Consider the following 23,301-nt stretch of genomic DNA (forward strand, 5'->3'; position numbering starts at 1 on the left):
TCAGTGGGAACAGGGTTTTAACAACAGAGGCCTTAACACCTTTAGGTCCCTGAGAAACAGTTTGCGGGTCTGCCCTAGGACTCTTAAAAAGATACTTATGAGCTTCAGGCACCCTATAGTACCTATCAGGTTTAACAGGAGCAGGAGGCAAAGAATCAGGATTCAGGGAAGCCTCTGCAAAACATCTTCCACCACATTCAACACAGGAGGTATAGCTAAGGGCCTATGCTGGGGTAAAACAAGAATTCCCTGAATCAGAGTAATCCTGGCCTTCCCATTTAAAGTGTTCCCTCATGGAATGCAGAGTCTCTGAAAATGAGAAATCCTCAGGAGGAGAAGCTGTAGGAGTAGAATCATCCACATCAGAATCAGAATAAGGAGGATACCAAGAGAAGACTCAGAAGCCTCTGAACACTGTTCAAAACTCTCAAACTCAGGTTCCACCCTAGGCCTCTTATCAGGAGGGGGCATAGAACCTCTAATCATAGTAATTAAATCTTCTGCCATTTTAAGCATATGTTTCTTAGGCACAGAACCTGAAGTGCTAGGAGAAGCCCCACTGAAGCCAAACTTGGCCTACCTCTCAAAGAAGTTTTGGAAACAGAAGGAGAGGCTCTAAGTACCTTGGGAAGAGAGGGAAGAACAGTTACCTGAGAAGCCCCTTCAGCCTGGCCTACTTCCTGAGAAGGCACATCCTGTAACAGTAAAGTCTTTGCCTGAGACGAAACTCCTGGCAAAACCTCTGGCTCCTGAGAGCCGTAAAGAAAACCGGCGTCTGGACTGCCGGTTCATCAACCCTTTGCTGTTTTGTCCTTGCGCTTTTTGACGCGGGCGCCGGAGCATCCGGCGGCATTTTATAATGCTTCCCAAACACTAACCTGGCACAGTCTAACCTTCTCTTAATAGTGCGTTTGTTAAATCGCATCCAACAACGTCGTGCTCAGGCCCTAAACAAGGTATACACAAGGTATGGTAATCCCTATGAGGTATCTGTTTCCCACAAGAAATACAGTTATTCACTTTTTCTGACATCGGTTAAATACTGAGACAGCTTCTGCATCGGACCATGCGGCAAAAGACTGAGGATATGGCGTCGTCATGATTATAGTACTGACGCGCACGACGCGCCAGTCTAATGCGCCCTGACCGACGTCAGCCTTATACTTTGGTATTCGGGCCGACTGGACAGCGGACTACCCCCAATTGTTAGGACTGCAGCAATGTGGAACGAAGAACATCTCCCCATTATGCAGTAAAAAATGCATGCATTACTGTGATCCTTCCTGCAGCTAAGTAAAGCTGATACAAGTAAAAACACTGTGGGAGTTAAGAGAGAGATAGCACTCTAAGAGTTACTATTTGCACTTGAATGAACGCTTTGCACATAATTTCATGAAATAAGCTGGGATCAGAAAGACAGCACTCCAGGAGTTACCATTTGCTAAATTGTACATTTGTACTTAACTTATTAAATAAGTTTTCATTACTCGCTGACTACCTTGGTTTGTAAACTTCTTCACCAAGAGATCCTTCAAGGTGAAAGTAGGTGCCATCACCTCTGAAACAGCTCCTCTTATGAAAGGAGTCTCTCAGGGTTCCACTTTAGCCCCTATGCTCTTTTGCATACTCATCAATAAACTCGAATCTGATCATCCTCAGACACCTCCAATTCTTTATGCAGATGACATAGTCATTTACAGGTCAAACCAATCCCACTCTATTATACAAACTCAGCTCCAAGATGACCTCCAAACCCACACCCAGTGGCTAATAGGCCAGAAACGTATTCTCAATCCCTCCAAAACAAAAGCAATGCTATCTGGAGCCAACCAACCAAAAAATAGCCAAAGCACCAAGCTTCCTTAATATTAAAGATGTTAACACCACCACCACAGAAACTACCACATCCTTCAAATATTTGGCTTTTGGCTAGACCAATATCTTAACTTTCAACTACACACTGAAAACGCATGCAAAAAGATAAACACAATACTGTTCTGGCTGAACAAACTACTGCCTCTTTTATCCAAGCCAGCCAAAGCTGCCATAGGCAAAGGAATACTCTCATCTCATCTCAAATATGGACTGCCCATTATAGCTGCAGCCTCAAAGAAAAATGCCACCACCTTACAAACCATCCCCAGTAAAAACTACTGGTATATAAATAACTCCCCCATTAATGAATACCTCTGCCACTCTCTCTCTCTCACCAAAGCTAAAGGGCTCCTTGTACATTTGAGAACCAACCTCCTACTAGGATCAAAAATTCACAAATCCCTTTCTTACCCCCTCTCACTCAGACTTTTCACTAAACTCCCCACATATAATTTCAGGGGTATCTCTCAATCTCAACCCACCCTACTAAATTCAAAATGAAAACTCAATTGCAATGACTGCATTCTTCATCCTAGCATCTAAACTATGGACTCATTTCCTCTGTCAATCAGAGACATCCTAAGTACATCTAAAGTACTCTGTTTTCAGACAACAGCTCAAGGAACACCTCTTTACCCAAGCAAAGTGCAGCTGCACTCACTCAGGTCACGTTACATAAACCCTGCATTTCTCTCATGCATCCCTTTATCTCTCTTTCATCCCTCCTTATCTCATCTTGTCATCTCCTTACTCATTGCCTCTCATTCACCCTACTTTCCTCTTCTCTTTGCATCTCTCTCCCACCTCTCCTTTCTACTCCTCTTCCCTCTGCACGCCCTCTCATTTTTTCTCCGTCTTCTTCACATGGTATCCCTTCTTGCAACTAGTCTCACTTGTCTTTTCTAATGTCTTCATATCTCTCTATAGAATGATATGCTATTATCCCTGTAGCATAAGCCATTTCCGTCATTATGGCTACATCTTATCCACAGAGGTTTACTACGCATAATTCCATTTTTCCATCCATGTTTTGACATTAACTACTTCTTAAACTAAATGCTATAGCATTTTCTTATATCGCTAAATAACTATATGTGTATATAGATATATATATATATATATATATATATATATACATACACACACACACACACACACACACACACATATATATATATATATACACACACACACACACACACACACACACACACACACACACACACACACACACACACACACACACACAGGCTTACTATCAAAATTTAAAATGCTGTTATGCTAACTTTGATTGTCGAAAGTCAATTTCTCAAAGTTTCATAACTGCGATTCAAAAATGTCGAACTCGCAACAGCGAATGCTAGTATGCATTGCTGCTGTGAGATCGACATAGTGATTGGAAATCGCACCACAGTGGGGATTGGGAACTTTGCCCTTTTCCTCACTGTAGTGAGATCTCAAAGTTGTAATATACAAGTAGAAGGGGGTGTGGGGGCACAGCTCCCTACATGGATGGTGCAAAAAACGTGTGTTGAACATCACCGGATGTTAAGGTAAGTTCGAAAATTGTCAACAATTCGATTTCAAATTATTGACTTTTTTTGTTTCGTTATTTTGATTGGTTGCTATTGTTAATTTCAATAATGTTTTTCAAGTAAGTAATTACTCACAAAAAATTTTTGAAATTTTGAAACCATAGGTTCATAGGTAGATACTAGGCTATCTGCCCTAGGGCATTTATAAGCCTAGCCAGAATGTATTTGGCTTCCACCTCCCTATTAGATTAGCCTACTGTGCCTCTGTAAAGTAGGTCACAGAAGGTATCCTTTTAAGATTAGTTTACTGTGCCTCTGTCTAGCAGGGACACAGGAGAGATCCCAGGGGTGAATTTGCGATTTCCCATCCACGCGTCCAAATTTCGCTTGAAGAGGGTCAGCGAGGGGCTATGTCTAACATGAATTGGGATTCTATTCCAGAGTGAGGGGAGCCTCTGAGAAATGAATCTGTCCCTCCAGCATGTCCTATTTATTTTTGTGCTGAGGTTTAGGCCCCTGGAGCGTGTAGCTCTAAGGGACTTGGATTTTTTGAGGTGGAGCATGTCCATTAATTCTGGGTTTGACATGGCTTTGTACGTCAGGCATAGATCGCCTCTGAGTAGACGGTAAGCAACTGAGTAGAGCTGGGGTTTCTTTAGTCGAGCTGCATAGGACATCTGTTTGTAGCCCATGATCCTCTTGGTGAGGTACTTTTGGGGTCTCTCCAGTTGCTGCAGGTGCCGGGTAAGGTAAATCCCAAAAGGGGCATTGTATTCAATTATGGGTCTGATGAGTGATGAGTAGAGGGGCACAATGACCTCTCGATCTAAATGCGAACCCTTTCGTGATAAGGTGGGCTATATAGAAGGTCTTTCTAACCACTTTGGCAACGTGATTATCAAAGGAAAGATTACTATCTACGTTGGTCCCCAAATCTCTAATTACTTCTTCCGTACTTAATGGATTACCACCTATGTGGTAATTTGTGGGCACCTTGTTTTTCCCAAAGGGGATGACTATGCACTTTTTAGCATTTAGCTTGAGGCCGTGGCTCTGGCACCAAGCATCCGTCTCTGTAAGACCCTTTTGGAGGATGCTTGTGTCAGCTGGAGATTCGATTATGGCCCCCAGTTTGCAGTCAACTGCGAACTTTGTCAGCCATAATCCCCCCATGTTAGCCTGAACAAGAGAGGTCCCAGAACTGAGCCCTGTGGGATGCCAGTTGTAACTGGTTTGGATTCGGACATGGCACCTGTGATTCGGACCATGTGGGTTCTATCTCTGAGCCAGTTTACAACCCATCTTGTGATATAGGGGTTGATATTTAAGCTGGTAAGCTTATTTATGATGCCCGAGTGGGGTATTGTGTCGAAGGCTTCTGTGAGGTCCAGGTAGGCTGTGTGGACTACCTTGCCCTCATCTATGGCTTTGGTAACTGTTTCAAAGAAATCAACTAGGTTTAAGAGGCAAGATCTGCCCTTAAAGCCGAATTGGGTAGGGTCCAGTGTCTGGAGGCTCCCAATGTCTTTGTTTATGAGTTCCATGATAATACGCTCCATAGCTTTACAGACCAGACTAGTCAGGCTTATGGGGCGATAGTTTCCAGGATCCGTTGTGGCACCACCTTTGTGGAGTGGGACCACTGTAGCTGTACGCCATTCTTTGGGTACATATTCTGTATTAAGACTAAGTTTGAACAGTGACTTAATGTGAGGGTTCAGTTCTTCTTGGAGCTCATGTAAGACGCAGCCTGGGACACCATCCGGTCCCATAGATGCTGTGTTTTTTGCTTTGGAGAGGGTAGCTTTCACATGTGCATCTGTGATGTCAGGGAGGTTACATTCAGTTGGGATAGGCGTTTGCTCCTTTGGGGGGGAAGGGGGGGAGAAGTTTGCACTGAATCTGTCTGCCAGGATGTTGGCTAGGTCTGTAGGTTCGGTATATTTTGTACCGTTATGCAACAATTCAGAGCATATCTGGGAGTTTCCGCCCAAGTTCCTGACATAACTAAAGAAGGCCTTGTGATCATCTTTAGTGTCTAGGGCAATTTTTCTTTCGAAACTGGCCTTTGATGATTTTATGAGGGATCGAAGTTTCTTGCTAATACTGATCAGAGATGCCTTCCCTTTTTGGGATTTTGCTCTGTCATGTGGTAGCTTCCTCCTTCTGTTGTATAGCTTATTTATGGCCGGGGTCCACCAGACCGGTCTCCTGTTTTTGGAGGAGTGAGTCTTGGTTTTATTTGGGATAGCACGATCCATGCATTCCTGCAGGTGCTCACAGAATGCATTTGTAAAGGATTCTGCAGATTGGGCTGTAATATCCTCTGGCCCAGGGGCTTTGAAGGATTCCACCTCAGTCTTGAGAAGTGCAAAGTTGGCTTTTGAGAAATTCTTTACAGTGATTTCCTTGGCTGGGGTGGGGACGGGATATGGATGTCCAGGGAAATTTGTTTATGGTCTGATCTTACCAATGAGGGGTTTACCTCTGGTGTGGAACATAGAGTCCCTATGTTGGTGATGACCAGGTCCAATATGTTGTTCCCTCTTGTGGGAGTGGTGACCAGTTGTTCCATTGCGTTAGAGTTTATAAATTCAAGGAACCGTTGGGCGAAGGTGTTTGGGCTTGAGTAGTTTTCCCAGTCAATGTTTGGGTAGTTGAAGTCACCCAATAACATAGTGTGTGGAGAGACCTTCATATTCTCCAGTGTTCTCAGGAATGCCAAGTGGGGTTCCTGTAATAGGGAGGGTGTTCTTTAGCAGGCTACAAACTGAAAGGCAGTTTTGCCCGCTGTTAGTTGCACATGGATGGTTTCCGATGCTTCGTGCAGTGCCACTAACTTGGAGGTGGAGGTATCTTTGATGAATATAGATATTCCCCCTCCTTTTGGGGCTGAAACGCATGGTATGAGTTATAACCTGGTAGTGCTGGGGTGCTCTCAGGAGCCTTGAACCAGGTTTTTGTTACTGCACAGACATCGATTTTCTCCATACTGAGGAGGGTTTCGAGTGCGTGCATCTTAATGTTTAGACTTCTGGCATTGAGTAGCATTACCTTTAGTTTTTTTATCTTTGAGTTGTCTATGGAGGTGGGTTTGTCCTTTGAGCCTTGCCTAAAAACGGCACTATGGGGGTGGCAAGAGCCTTGGCCAGTATACAAAAGCCTAAGGGTGACAGGTGCAAGCTGTCCCTAGCGAAGCAAAGTGGCTTGTCGAGCATGTCATCCCAGGCTGACAGACACTGGATCCCCTTTGAATGACACCAATACTTCGGCCAATTGTTGAAACTGATAATTTTGTCTTTATACTGTGGCATCATTCTTGGTGAGGGCAAGATGCTACTCAAGGTCAGGGTCATACCAGCCTGGGCTACATGGTCAGAGAGCTCCTCTATGTCTCTTTTCATGTAGTCCAGGGAGGTACGTCTCAGCTCATTCACACCAGCATGGATAATGACGGAGTCATACTTTTACTTGCTTTGGAGTGACCTGAGTGCTTGCGTTATGTGGCAGATCCTGGCACCCGACAGGCAGCTTACAGTGACCTTCTCCTTGTTCAGTCTGGTGAGCGGGACGTCAGTGTGCCGGACAATAGAATCCCCTATAACAAGTGTATTTGGTGTGTTGTTTGGCCTTATGGGCTGTGACTGTGAGGCACACTGAATTTGTGAGATATGTGATTTGTGGGTATTGTTGAGGGGTGGCTGTTGCTTGGATATCTGCTTAGGAGGTCTTTGCTGTTTAGGCAGATTTTTATTTAGAGCCTCCGAATATGTTTTTGTGTGTTTATGTGTTGGGTATGCAGATGCAATAGGTCTGTGTGAGACTGGATTTGTGGTGTGGGTGGTTACCTTTTCCTCCTGACTGACTGTGCCAGTCTTGGGTTGAGAGAGCTCTGCCTCCAGTTTGGCTGTGTAACTGCATCTCTCACATGTATTAGAGTTTGTTGGAAGGAGGAGAGGGTTGTCTGTGTACATAAGGCAATTGTAACATTGCTTCAAAATTCCCAGATTCACCAGCTGGACTGGAGAGTAACCTTGAAACTGACCATTGGACATACCAGATTAGTATAGGGAACTGTTTTTTTACTGATCAGATTAGGGAAGGGAACTGATTTTTCACTTGATCAGGAAGGACCAATCGGGAGTCTAATACTTATGAGAAGTCAAGGAGGGTGTAGTGCTTTAGTTAGTTAGTGTTTCCTTATGAGAGCTGAGCAAGTGCAGGGCTTTAGAAAGAGAATATATATATATATATATATATATATACACATTTGTTTTTTAGCATATTCTCGAGTTTGTAAAAATGTTTTGTTCATTTCTTATGTGATGCTATTCACCCAAGCTATGCCTGCCAATTGTCCACTGAAATCAGTGCACTACCCCAAAAACAAATATAAATATCAACTCAAACCATTTATCCCCAGCATTTCAGAAATGTCATCAGGAAATATTCAATGTTCTACATGATTTTTTTAAATTTGTATTTTTAATCAGAGCATAGCACTGATCTGCATGGACTTTTTCAGGTTGAACCCAGGAGTACAGTCTAAGTGGCTTGCTCATAGTCAACCAGTAAGCAAATGGAGGCGGAGGGAATCAAACCCTGGACAACAGGAGGCAGCTAGTTAACAGCTCGTATCTTTAATCCTCTGTGCTGTCTAGTCAAGTCTGGAATTCAAAAAATTGTTTAGCAAGTAGAAATTGCAAAGGGAAAATATTTTGTTTCCTTCATCAAATTTGTTTTGACTGAGTGCTGTATTATCATTTCAATGTGTGTTTATATCCATAAAAATATTTGTTTTCAAAAAATAACAATTAGTTTGGATGCCATCAGATAAAATGCACAACTATTACAATGTTTAAACATAACCAATGGTGTCTGTATACAAGATCAGCAAACAGTTGATTGGATTCTAACCGACTGGTTGAATTTATTAACTTGCAGGTCATATCCTTGCCTAGTACGCACTGCAGGGCTGCAGTTTATGTGAGACTACTGTACAATATATTGGGGAATTTCTCCTTTCCTTGACTGCTGTGAGACCCTGGTCTTTGTATACATAATTTAGAGGGGCTTGCCTGCACACGGAGAGGGTAAATAAAACACTCACTTTGATTTTTGTTGATTTTCTCTCAGTAAGCTGAATTCTTAATTACTTGTGATCAAGCAGTCTGGTTTAAAGAAATTGTGTGCAAGCTTTTCATAAGGGAAGCAAAGGTTTATAGGTAGTTATTAGGCTTATAGTCCAGGGGGCCATTGAAGAGCCTAGCCCAAATTTCCTTTTGCCCCCAAGCATGGATGGTTACATGAATTGCTGAAAGTCACACAGTAGGTCTCAGAGGAAAACAAACTCTGCACTACAGGAACTACAGCTCATCAACTTAACCTCTGCACCAACTGTCAAAAAACTTTAATCATCTGTTTTAATTAGGCTTTCTACCATACACTGTAATACTGGAATGATACTGTTAATTGAGAAATAATACAGATGATGTAAGAATTATAAATTGTATGATGACAGATAAGGCAATTAATATCTAGCAAAAGCATGCATGCTTTGCAAACTACCCCCCAATTGTCTGAGCAAGGCACCTAACAGAACTGCTAATGTATATGACTATATAACAAACAAAACAAACAGTGCTAGGTCCTGTGACACAGAGGGATAAAGCCCTGACTGCGACCCATGTTTAATTAGCAGCTTGGGCATTTGGCAGAGCTGGCAAGTGAGGATGTGCTTGGCTATCCAGGATGCATACAGTCACAATCCATCACAGGAGGGTGCAGCATCACACTGTGTATTCTGTGGACAGGCTTTCAACTAACCAAGCCACCACCTGATGGCAACATTCATTAGAAGTGCAAGAGAGCAAGCACTCAGAGGAGGAAGGTGCAGTGGGTCCCTCTAGTGGTACAAGTACTTCATTCACCCAACAGGTGGGGTTAGGTCACACAAACACCCTCAATGGTGCTAAAGGCAGAAGCAGTGCTTCATGGCTGCCTGTAAGGCAGCCCCTCTGGATGGCTCTCTTCCCTGTACTGTAACAGGATAATTCCCTACTAGAGTGGAAATGAATGAGAGGAGTCTGTCTTGGAGGCACTTGTTGACCAGCAAGTATAGGGTCAAAAAGCACCAAGAAGGCAAAAAAGAAACACACTGACAACAATTTTAACCGAAATATATGCTGCGCCAATTATTACTGTATTATACCACATGGTTTCTTGATTGGTCTTTCCTGGAAAAAAGCCACAGCTCAAGTTGAACCTACTAGGATAAACAAATGCAGGAAATACATAAGCAAATAAAAACAGTACTAGATCCTCAACCTTTTCCTCACAGTTTAAAATAAAATATTACTTCATTTTGGAAAGCACAACACTGTAAGGGTAAACATGCTTAGAAATGAGAAAAAATAATTTGGCCACAGTCTAAGGTACTACCTAAATAAACATGAACGAAAATAAATGCAACTGCAAGACTTGCCATAATTACAAAAAAATTACTAAAAAATCAAATAGAAAATATTTTGAAAATTCACCCTTCATCAACGCATCAAAAAGTCATGCAACTTAAAACAGGTTTCAAATGAACAGCCAGCATTATTCACTTTTTACATCCTTTTTTCCTTACAAAATGGAATCAAGCTGAAATGGTTAATCAATCTCACGATAAGTCTGTGGTTTAACTTAGAATTCTGATTCTTTAACCAAAATGTAATTATCCAAGGTCCAGTCCCCAAGTGTTTTTCCTAATGTCTGCAGGGAAAGACTATACTCCTCCTTTGACAAATACATTGGCAATGCAGTACTAAGAGTCATATGAAATGTTCTAAAATCACTCAACTGTTCTATTTTAAAAGCTCTGGTTGTAATTTCCTGTATAAACATTATTTAATGTAAATGGCTACATAAACAACAATGTGGCACTACAATTAAGAAAATGTCACTCTCAACAGTAAGGCCAGTGGTTACAATGTCCACACAGACATGGTCTACATACTGGAGCTATGCACAAGTTTATCTACAAAAGTAGTTGCTTAGAGAAAATTATACGAGTTTGCATGTCATCCTATCACCACAGCTGCCACTCACCAAAGTCTTCTATAAGACAAAGAACTGTTCCCTAGGGTCCTAATGACAATGCAAAAGTTGAATAATTTGCTTCAGATTATTGGCTCCTAGTTTACATACTTTAATTCCAGGTTACAGTCAGAATGAAACAAATGCAGATTGAAGGCTTTATTATAATATTATGTAATCATTCTAGAGACATCTGAATTATAGTCAGATAGAATATTAATATTCCAGAAAACAATGACGAGACATAAAACAGTCTTATCTGAATGAGACCAGAGTCCTTCCATGATCCCTTGTATTCTCACCTTATTACTGTATCCTTTTCACTAACTTTTTCAGTAAAAATGCTGTATAATAAAACAAAACAAATGTGACGATGCAGCAAAAAGTACTGCAGAATAGCTCAGCTCTGTAAAATATAGGACTAAGAGCCCCGACTATTACCAAAAGACTAGCAGTCGATTACCAGTTCTGTCTAAATATCTGCACTATGTATGTACATGTACACAGAGTATATGAAATGAAGTTGAAATTGTGTCCTTAGCTGGTACATTGTTCAACTAGATTACGTTTTGTAATAACTTTATTTAACTGTAACCGTATTATATCAATGTGGATTTCTTTTCTCCGTGTCTCCGCTGAAAAATGGATACTGTCCCAGCTGGGCTTTCCCAGTAAACAAACATCAAATAAATAAATACATACATACAATTGAACAGTTAAGTGAGTAGGATGGGAGTGAGCAGCCTGTGTGGGCTCAAGTGGTTTCAGCTGACTGCCACTAAGCAAGGAGAAGTTTGCAAAGCATGGAGACACTCAGGACTGGGAATCTGGTCTTAGTGCTACCAAGATGATGACAGTAGCCCTTGCACAGGCATCAGGTGGACATCCTAGGCCACCCATGATGATCTGAATACTTAAGTCTGCCATCAGGGTCAGGGTTAGGGCATAACAGAAAATGCCTTCAATGTCCAAATCAGATGGTAGCAAAGGCACAAATTACCTCTCTGCTGCTGTGTGTATGAAGCTGTCCTACTGTCAGTACATGCCTTAGTGCAGGGGATTGTCCAGTGGTGTGGGAATAATGAGCTCAAGTCAAACAACAGGGGGAATGATCAGACGTGGGGGAGGCACCTAGAAATAAAGTTCAATAATATGCATATAATGAAACAGCTGTGTATTTATTAAAGGAAATTATTTATTTTATTTATTTATTTAACATTTATTTATTTAACATTTGTTTACCAGGATAATCTGGCTGGACAACTGGTGTCCGTTTTCAGTGGAGTCCTGGGGAGAAAAGCTCCAGACATTACAGAAAATAAAGTAATGACAAAGATATGTTACAAAGGTATAAAAACAAAAGAAAAAATTTTACAGTAGCATAATAGATATAGTAGATGAAATCTAAATGGAAGACTTACACAATGTAGTAGAAGATATTGTAACAAAGTATATGCAAGTTCAAGCAATATAGTCAATGTTTACAGTAAGCCAGATTGTAGGAATATATACAATATGTACAGTAATCAATTGGACATTAGACAAGTTGATGATGCCAAGAGCATAAGGGAGTAGCAGTTGGAACTGCTATAAGGTTAGCTCTAGGAGTTGGGGTGAGTTTGGTGGGGGGGTGGATGCAGTTACAAAGGCAGTTAATGTAGAGGTAAGCTTTGAGGAGGTTTTTAAACGCCAAAGTTTGTTTTTGCATTCTGAGGTCAGGGGGCAGGGTGTTCCATATTTTTGTGACTATGCTGGGGAAGAAGGAATCTCCTGAGCTATTTTTGGAGGGGATAGTAGAAATCGGAACGTTGTTGCCGGATCTTAGGGATCTATTTGAGGTGCAGAAGTTTAGGAGACCAGACAGGGCAGGGATTTTCTCTGGACAGTACAATATCTGTTGGGCAAGGTTAAGTTGGTGATAGTGTAGTAGATTGGGGAGTTCGAGCCAGTGTACAATTTGCAGGGATTGGCAGTGGTAAGAACAAGATTTGGCATTAGTTGCGAACCTTGCAATTTGTTGGAACAGGTAGAGCGTTTGTTTAGGTCAGTTTTATTTATGCTTGTAAGTACTGGTGATGCGTAAAGTACTGTGGACATGAGGTGTGTTCTGGCAATATATATGCGTGCTTTGGAGGTAAGGACATTTTTGCAGCAATAGAGGGTGCCTAGTTTTCTGTGAACTTTGGAGATGGTTGCTGAGATGTGCTTGATGAATTTTAGTTGAGGGTCTACTGTAAGGCCTAGAACTTTGGCTTCTGATACTGGGGAAATTAGTGTTTTATTGGCCGACAGTATGGAGAAGTTGGGGTTGGTGGACTTGGTTGGTGAAATAACATAAGTTGAGTTTTCTTGGGGTTTAATATTAATTGTGCCTTATTTAGGCAGTTTTACATCTCTGATAAGGAATCTTGGCTTTTTCTGGAAGAGTTGAATGTTTGGGGCCGAACAGATCATGGTTGTGTCGTCAGTATATTGGAATACGTCTGCTTTTGTTGTTGCTAAGTGAAGTTGATTTTTAAATATGTTGAAGAGGATGGGACCAAAAACAGAACCTTGTGGGACTCCCAATTGTGACAGCTAGGCGGGGATAAGGAGACTGTTGGTGGTTGTCTAAGTAACTTTAGAACCAGAGTAGGGAAGGGCTGTCAATGTTAATTAAGGTCAGATAGGTAGGTTAGAAATTTATTATGTGAAACAGTATCAAATGCTTTGGATGAGTCTACAAAGGTAGCGAAGACAAGATTGCCTTGGTTCCTGAGTGAGTTAATGGTGTAAGTTAATTAGGGCAGTGATGGTATTGTGGGATGGGTGGAATCCATGTTGGGATTTGGAGAAGAGATTGTTGGACAGAAGGTAGGTGAGGAGTTGGTGGTAAAGACACTTTTCTAAGATCTTTGATAGGGGTGAGAGGATTGCGATGACGCGACAATTGGTGAGGTCAGTAACGGTGACACCTTTGTGAAGGAGAATGATGATTGAGGTCTTCCACAGGGATGGGACAGCTTTTTCTTTAATGGATCTGTTTATACGTAGTGAGATGGGGACTGATTTGGCCTGGGATGCAATTTGAATGTATTCAGCTGGAAAATAATCAACTGCTAGGGTGGTCGGTTTGAGTTTGGATAGGTATTTTTGAATGAGAGTGGTTGAAACTGGTATGAGGGAGAAGGGGGTGGTGTTATTAATGGCTTTTGAGGTTTGTTGTGGGCTGTGAGCATTTCCACTGTTTACAAGTTTGAGTACAGAGGTTGTAAAGTACTCAGTGTTGGTGGCTATGTCTGAGCCATCTATATTGGGCAGGGGGGTTGGGTATTTCCTGGCTGGAGGATGTTATTTACTGCAGCCCAGAATTTCTGAGGGTTAGAATTATGCTTGCTTTGTAGGGAGATAGAGTGGTTTTGTTTGTCACTCCTAATTTCTTTTTTAGATTTATTATGTGGTTCAAGGTATTTTTGCCTAGTTGTGGGTCTCTTGTGTTGTCGCCAGGTTTTCCAGGCTTTATCCCTGTCTCTGAGTAGGGCTCTAGTTGAGTTTTGTAGCCAAGGACCAGGATTACTATGTATCTTAATGGTTTTGATTGGGGCTAGGTGGTTTAGAATGTTTAGAAATGTGTTGTTAAAGGATTCTACTGCATTGTCAAGTGGGAGGTATTTGATGGGAGACCAGTTACTGGCTTTTAGGGCTTCTAAGAAATGAGTTGTAGGGAAGTTTTTGTGGAATCAGATTTGTAGTGTGGAGGGTTGATTATGGGGTTTTAGTTTTTGTCCTAGGATAAATGTGGGGTTGTGGTCAGTGACAGAGTCAGGCAATGTACCACACTGATGAGCAGTACTGAGTTGATTTGTGAGGATCCAATCTAAAATGGATCTATTTTGGTAGACTTATCAATGCAGGTAGGTGAATGTATGAGTTGGGTGAAGTTATACAGGTTAATATGGTTGGTGGGAGTTAGACCCTGGACAGAGTTCAGTCGATATTGGTGTAGCCTAAGACTAAAGTTTCATGGGGGAGGGAATGGGACGCCCTGTGTAGGATTGATGAAAGGGTGGTTAGGTTACCGCCTGGGGTTATATATATTCCAAGCATGTTCAACTGCTTGTGTTGGTTAAGGTGGAGTTTAGCAAGGATGGTTTCTGCATTTTTGGAGTCAGTGGAGTCATATTGAAGGAGCTGGAGTTTTAAGCTGGTTTTGTAAATTAGGGCAATACATCCAGGTGGGATTATTTGGTTATCTTTGGTATGTGGCTTAAGCCACGTCTCTGTCATCATCATCATCTTTTTTCGGCTGTTCCCCCATTAGGGGTCGCCACAGCAGATCATCTGTTTCCATTTCTTCCTGTCCTCTGCATCATGCTCTTTCACACCAACCACCTGCATGCCCTCTCTCACCACATCCATAAACCTCATCTTAGGCCTTCATCTTTTCCTATTACCTGGCAGCTCCATCCTTAGCATCCTTTTCCCAAAATACCCAGCATCCCTCCTCAGCAGATGTCCAAACCAATGCAATCTTGCCTCTCTTGCTTTGTCTCCAAACTGTCCAACCTGAGCTGACCCTCTAATATACTGATTCCTAATCCTGTCCATCCGAGTCACACCCAGTGCAAATCTTAACATCTTTAACTCTGCCACATCCAGCTCTGACTCATGCCTTTTCGACAATGCTACAGTCTCCAACCCATATAACATAGCTGGTCTCACTACCCTCTTGTAGACCTTCCCTTTCACTCTTATTGGTACCCGTCTGTCACAAATCACTCCTGACACTCTTCTCCACCCATTCCACCTTGCCTGTACTCTCTTCTTCACCTCTCTTCCACAATCACCATTACTCTGAACTGTTGATCCCAAGTACTTAAACTCATCCACCTTTACCAACTCTACGCCCTGCATCCTCACCATTCTTCTACCCTCCCTCTCATTTACACACATATATTCTGTTTTAGCCCTGCTGACCTTCCTTCCTATCCTCTCTAAAGCATATCTCCACCTCTCCAGGGTCTCCTCAACCTGGTCCCAACTCTCACTACATATCACAATGTAATCTGCAAACATCATAGCCCACGGGGCCTCCTGTCTAATCTCATCTGTCAACCTGTCCATCACCACTGCAAATAAGAAAGGGCTCAGAGCTGATCCTTGATGTAATCCCACCTCCACCTTAAACATATATGACACTCCCACCGCAGTCCTCACCAATGTCACACTACCCTTGTACATATCCTGTACCACTCTTACATACTTCTCTGCCACTCCCAACTTCCTCATACAATACCACAACTCCTCTCTTTCTCTAAGTCCACAAAGACACAATGCAACTCCTTCTGACCTTCTCTGTATTTCTCCAACAACACTCTCAGAGCAAATATTGCATCTGTAGTACTCTTTCCTGGCATGAAACCATACTGCTGATCACTAATCATCACCTCTCTTCTTAACCTAGCTTCCACTACTCTTTCCCATAACTTCAAGCTGTGACTGATCACTTTTATCCCGCTGTAGTTACTGCAGCTCTGCACATCACTCTTATTCTTAAAGATAGGAACCAAAACACTTTTTCTCCACTCCTCAGGCATCCTCTGACTTTCCAAAATTTCATTAAACAATCTAGTTAAAAATTCCACTGCCGTTTCTTCTAAGCACCTCCATGCTTCCACTGGTATGTCATCTGGGCCAACAGCCTTTCCATTCTTCATCCTCTTCATAGCTGTTCTTACTTCCTCCTTGCTAATCTGCTTCACTTCCTGATTCACTATCCCCACATCATCCAACCTTCTCTCTCTCTCATTCTCTTCGTTCATCAGCCCTTCAAAGTACTCTTTCCATCTACTCAACACACTCTCCTCGCTTGTGAGTAAGTTTCCCTCATTGTCCTTTATCACCTTTACTTGCTGAACATCTGTCCCAGCTCTGTCTGTCTGTCAAGCCAATCGGTACAGGTCCTTTTCTCCCTCTTTAATGTCCAATCTCTCATACAACTCTCTATATGCCTTATCCTTAGCCTTCGCCACCTCTCTCTTTGCCATGCGCCTCATCCCCTTATACTCATGTCTACTTTCTTCATCTCTTGACAATACCACTTCTTCTTCGCCAGCCTCTTCCTCTGTATACTCTCCTGTACTTCCTCATTCCACCACCATGTCTCCTTGTCCTCCTTCCTATGTCCAGATGTCACACCAAGCACCTTCCTAGCAGTCTCCCTTACTAGCTCTGCTGTAGTTACCCAGCTATTCGGTAACTCTTCATTGCCTCCCAGTGCCTATCTTAACTTTTCCCTGAACTCCACCTCACAATCACCCTTTTTTAACTTCCACCATTTTAATCCTTGGCACTGCTTTCACACATCTCCTCTGCTTCTTGATCACCACCATCATCCTGCAGACCACCATTCTATGCTGCTTAACTACACTTTCCCCAGTTACCACTTTACAGACTCCAATCTCCTTCAGACTGGCCCTCCTACATAGGATATAATCCACCTGTGTGCATCTTCCTCCACTCTTGTACGTCACCCTATGCTCCTCCCTCTTCTTAAAATACGTATTCACCACAGCTATTTCCATCCTTTTCGCAAAATCCACAATCATCTGACCTTCTGCATTCCTCTCCTTAACACCATACCTACCCATCACTTCCTCATCCCCTCTGTTCACTTCACCAACATGCCCATTGAAGTCCACTCCAATCACTAGTCTCTCACCCTTGGGTACACTCACCACCACTTCATCCAACTCACTCCAAAATTTTTCTTTCTCATCTATCGCACACCCAACTTGTGGAGCATATGCATTAACAACATTCATCATTACATCATCAATTTCAAGCTTCATAAACATCACTCTATCAGATACTCTCTTCGCCTCCAAAACACTCTTGGCATACTGTTCCATTAGGATAACCCCTACCTCATTTCTTCTGCCATCCACACCATGATAGAACAATTTGAACCCGCTTCCTATACACTTGGCCTTACTTCCCTTCCATTTGGTCTCTTGCACGCACAATATATCAACCTTCCTTCTCGCCATCATATCAGCTAGCTCTCTTCCTATACCAGTCATACTGCCAACATTCAAAGTTCCTACCCTCAGTACTACACTCATAACCTTCCTCCTCTCTTCCTGCCTTCGGGCATGCCTTCCCCCTCCTCTTCTTCTTCGGCCAACAGTAGCCCAATTTCCGCCAGCACCCTGTTGGCTAACAGTACTGGTGGCAGTCGTTGTTAACCCGGGCCTCGACTGATCCGGTATGTAATTATGAAAAGTTCTCCGCATCAGTAATTTTTGGCAGAGGTTTTATGCCGGATGCCCTTCCTGACGCAACCCTCCCCATTTATCCGGGCTTGGGACCGGCACAAAGAAATGCACTGGCTTGTGCATCTCCAGTGGCTGGGTTAAGCCACGTCTCTGTAATGAGCATTAAATCAGGGTCATAAATGGAGAGAGTGGAATGAAGTTGTTCTACTAGTTTATTCATGATACTGCAAATATTCAAGTTAAGGATTAGCAGGCCAGTGGGTTTATGTTTTATAGGGGGCTGGGAGTTACAGGTGTTTGTAGAAGGAGTTTTTGGGCCAGGGTTGGGGTGGATATCATGACCTAGTAGTAGCTGGCATACTAAGGAAGTGATTGTTTTGAGGTAAAGTATTGTAAGGGTATGGAATTTCAGACTAAGTTGTTTTTTGGATGTAGAGTCAAGGTAAATGGGTGAGATGAGTTGTGTGGTGGAATGTTTGTAGGTGAGTGGGGTAGGGGATGGGTGACTGGGTGAGAAGGTGGTTGAGTGGAATAGGGCTGGGGATTGTGGATCATTGCAATGGCTAAGTGAGTGATGGTAAGCGGTGCAGATGGAGGCTATACGGAGCCCTGTAGAAAGAGAGACTAACAGAAGGGGAGTAAGTTGCAGATGAGAGGGGAGGAACTGAGGCATTATCGGGCAAGAGTGGTTTGAGGAAGTGTCTGTGGTGTACGGAGAGAGGATGGGTGTTGAAGTAGTACAGGATGAAAGGTATGTTAGTGAGGTGGGTGTGTAGTAGAATGGGGTTAGTTTATTGCAGATGGTAGGGTAGCAAAGTAGGAGGTACTGGGGGAAAGAGGAGTGGTAGTGGGGGTGATTGATTATCAAACTGTAATGTGGACTGGTTTAGAGAGTGTGCTGGGGAGGGATTATTTTGAGTGAGGGGACTGGATGCAGGGTGTGGTCTAGATGTGTCAGGAGATAAAAGGTATGGATAAATGTAGGGGGAATGGGGACAGGGTACGGGAGCGGAGCTGAATCCAGCAGGACTGTGTGTCACCAAAAAACTATCAGTCCTGATTATTGGAGACGACCAGGTAAGCAAGTTAAATCACTGGCCAGCACAGAGGTGGGGAAGTGAGCAGATTGTATTTGAATTCGTAGAGGGTCTACTACTGGATTTGGCCAAAGTAGCAGTGAAATATTTGAGAATAGTTCTACTTGATTGAGAAGGGAAAGAGGAGGCAGTAAGGGCAGAAAGAGAAGCCTGGTTTGAACCGTTTCACTGGTATCTGTAAATTGGATGCAATACCTGGGTATCTTCTACCACCTATTAGGGAAACATTAGTATTACAATACACAGGCGTCCCAAATCAGTGGTTTACTATTAAAATGTCGAGGTGAGAATGTACGCATATGAACAATTCGAACTACAGATGTTCGAACATTTCATATGGGTGCATTCTCAATGTTATAAAGTTTATATTAGTGAATGTCCTGTGCATTCGCTAATATAAATTCGAAGAGCTGTACAAAGATCTCGGTACAGTGCGGTTAGGGAAATTCATCCCTTTCCCCACTGTATTGCGATCTTGGAGTTGGAATATATAGTTAGCAGGGGGTGTGGGGGATGCAGCCCCCCACAGTGGGGTGCAGGGGGGCTTGCCCCTTGCAAAAATGGGATGTTCCTTACAGGAGTATGGGACTTCACAGCAAGGATGGCATATTCGGTAATTGCCATAAAATGTCAAATTCGACATTTTCGACAATTACTGATGATTTCTGACATTCTGGACATCCAGAAATATGAATTTTCTGATTTTTTTTTCGATTGTTAGTTAATTTCTTTTTATTTTCAAAATTTTAACAGTAAACCCAAATCAGTATAGTTAGGCTGGGCAATCGGGTGACTTACGAGTGAGCTCTCCCTTCCCTTAATGTTTCACAAAACATAGGCAGTTACAGGTGCTGTTAAAGTATGTTTAGCAGAGCTGCAGTAAGTGAACAAAAACCCAACTACACTGCCCTACATAGCTGTTTGTCCCAATCTGCTTAGGAGCTGATTCAGGTGTTTGAGGCACTCATATGGCGGAAAGGACAACTTGCTGACTTTTCTTTCAGGAGGGGGAAGCCACCGCACCTTTAGGGGTTAGCTGTAACACACAAAGGGTTAGGATGGATGAAAAGATTACGGCAGTGGAAATATGGTAGGATATAAACTACTGTAGAAGTGAAAAAACAGTGTCGGAGTTAGACTAGAACTGTGGAATTTGGAATGGCAGTAGGTTTCATTGCAAAAGGCTGAAACAATAGGTCTGTTAGCCCACACGTTAAACTCTTATGCTCAGAGTCTGAAACAACAGCAGTAATAACAAGTAATGCAAGTCTCCTGGGATACAAGCAAGACTTACAGTGTATGCAACAACCTAGTACTGTAATTCTTAGGTTCATAGGGTCATAGGTAGGTACTAGGCTATTGACCCTAGGGCCTATATACGCCTAGCCAAAAAGGTACCCTGGCTTTCGCCATCCAAGAAAATTATTTTCCTGTGGCCCTGTCAAGTAGAGCCACAGAGGTGATCCCTGGGGTGAATTTCCTATTTTCCATCCAATCATCAAGATTTTTCTTGAAGAGTGCTAACGAGGAGCTTTGTTTGATGTAGATAGGTAGTTTGTTCCAGAGTACAGGAAGTCTCTGGGACAGGAATCTATCCCTCCAGCATGTTCTGTTTATTGTGGTGACAAGGTTTAGGTCCCTAGAGCATGCAGCTCAGAGGGATTTGGATTTCTTTAAGTGGAGCATATCCAACAGCTCTGGGTTTGACATAGTCTTGTATGTTAGGCAGAGATCGCCTCTGAGTTGGGCGACATGTGACGGAGTAAAGCTGGAGATTTTTGAGACAGTCTGTGTAGGGCATCTGTTTGAGACCGGTAATCCTCCTTGTGAGGTATTTCTGCGGCCTTTCCAATTGTTGTAGATGTCTTGTGAGGTGCATACCAAAAGGGGCATTGTACTCTATAATGGGTCTAATTAGTGACGAGTAGAGGGGAACAATGACCTCTTTTTTCCTGGATGAGAAACCTTTTGTGATGAGGTGTGCCACATAGAAGGATTAGCTAACTACTGTGGCGATGTGATTAGCAAAGAGAGACTACTGTCCACCTGTGTCCCAAGGTCTCTTATCACACTTTCAGTGTTAAATAGACTACCACCTATGTGGTAGCTTATGGGTGCAAAGCTTTTACCAAAGGGGATGACAATGTACTTTTTGGCACTGAGCTTGAGGCCATGGTGGGTCTATATTATATGTTCGAAGTTTGAAAACTTTGAAAGTTAAATAATCAAATTTAAATGTTCAAAGTTTCAAACATTGAACATATAATAAAAAAACAAAACAAACAGAACTTACCTGACTAGTGTAGGCAGGGGAGAAAGGCCCCCTCACTCCCCACACCCCCGCTCTTTAAATATACCAATTCCGAGACCACAGTATACTGCGGTAAAGGGTAAATTTCCTTCACTGCACTATAGTGCAGTCTCAGAGTTGCTATATTTAAAGAGCAGGGAGGTTGGGGGTGCAAGGGGGCTTGCCCCCCCTGCCTACAGCCATTAGTTTTGGAATTTTTTTTTTACATATATTTGCAGTTTTAACTTTGAACATTTAAATTCGATATTTTAACTTTTGAAGTTATAAAATTTCAAACATATGATATAGACCCTTTGACACCAGGCATCCAAGTGAGGCCCTTTTGTAGGATGTCCACATCTTTAGGAGTTTCGATTATAGCTCCTAGTTTGCAGTCATCTGCAAACTTCATTAGCCAAAGACCTTCTGTCTTAGCCTGTACTTCAGAAAAGTAGATACCAAATAGGAGAGGACCCAGGACTGACCCTGTGGTACTCCACTTGTCAATGGTCTGAAGTTGGATTTGGAGTTAGCTACTTTCACAGTGTGGGTTCTGTCAGTGAGCCAGTTGGCAACCCATCCTGTGATACAGGGATTTATACCTAGTTTAGTGAGTTTATCTATAATTCCAGAGTGGGGGATGGTGTCAAAAGCCATGGCAAGATCTAGATAGTCTGTGTGAACCACCTTACCCTCGTCTACGGCTTTGGCAACTGCTTCAAAGAAGTCTAACAGGTTTAGGAGACATGATCTGCCTTTTACAAACCTGGACTGAGTGTGGTCAAGAGTTGGATATTACGAATGTCTTTGTTTATGTTTCATGATGATACGTTCCATGGCCTTGCAGACCAGGCTCATTAGGCTAATGGGGAGGTAAGTTCCCAGGGTCCGTGGTGGCTCCCCCTTTGTGGAGTGGGATAACTGTCACTGTGTGCCATTCAGTGGGCACAACGCCTGAGGTGAGGCTATGATTGAACATGGTGCTTAGATGAGGTGCCAGTTCATTCTGTAGTTCATTCAGAATGCAGCCTGTGATGTTGTCAGGTCCCATGGATGCTGTGTTCTTGGCTTTGGAGAGTGTGGTTTTTACCTGTGCAGCTGTGATTACAGGAACTTTGCATTCTTCTGGTATAGAGATGGGCCCTTTAAGAGGTGGTGGGGGGGGGAGTTAGCACTGAACCTATCTGCCAGGATGTTGGCAATATCAGTTGGTTCCGTACATTTAGTGCCATTGTGCTGTAACTCAGAGCAGCTCTGAGTGTTGCCATTGAGATTCTTGACATAGCTATAGAATGCTTTGTGGTTGTCTTTAGAATCAGTGGTGATTCTGTTTTCGTAACTAGCTTTGGAGGACTTTATGAGGGATCTCAGCTTCTTACTGAGGCTGACCAGGGAATCCCTCCAATCATGGGATTTTACTCTTTTTTTTCAACAGTTTCTTTCTTCTGTTGTAGAGTTTATGGCAGTGAACCACCAGATTGGCTCCCTTTTTTTGGAGGATAGCATCTTGGTTCTGTTAGGGATAGCATGATCCATGCACTCGTGTAAGTGCTTATAAAGTACATTCGTGTAGGATTCAGCAGTCGTACCTCTATTGTCCATCTGCATGGGTATCGTGAAGTTTGCCACTTCTGTCTTAAGAAGCGTGAAGTTGGCTTTGGAGAAATTTTTACGGTGGTTTCCCTAATGGGGTGGGGTGGGGTGGGATGTGGATGTCTAGGGTGATTAGCTTGTGGTCAGATCTGACCAACGAGGAATTGACCTCTGGTGTGGAACACCGGTTGCCCATGTTGGTTATGACCATTCTAGGATACTGCTGCTCCTGGTGGGGGTGTGGATAAGTTGATCCAAGGAGTTGGAATTTATGAATTCCAGAAACTGTTGAGCAAAAGATTTGGTACAGGAGTAGTTTTCCCAGTTAATGGGGTAGTTGAAATCGCCCATTATTAGGGTGTTAGGTTGTACCCTAATATTTTCCAGGGTATCAATAAATGAGGAGTGGGAATCCTGGGGCACAGTGGGGGATCTGTAGCAAGTTACAATTTAGATTGCAGTCTTGCCTAGAGTTAGTTGCACTTGGATAATCTCGGCTGCATTATGCTGAGCAACTAGCCTAGAGGTGTGGATATCCTTAATGAATATGGACACACCTCCGACTTTAGTGTTTC

The sequence above is a fragment of the Protopterus annectens genome, chromosome 2.part0 (genome assembly GCF_019279795.1).
Source record: "Protopterus annectens isolate FY-2018-M chromosome 2.part0, PAN1.0, whole genome shotgun sequence".
NCBI lineage: Eukaryota > Metazoa > Chordata > Ceratodontiformes > Protopteridae > Protopterus > Protopterus annectens.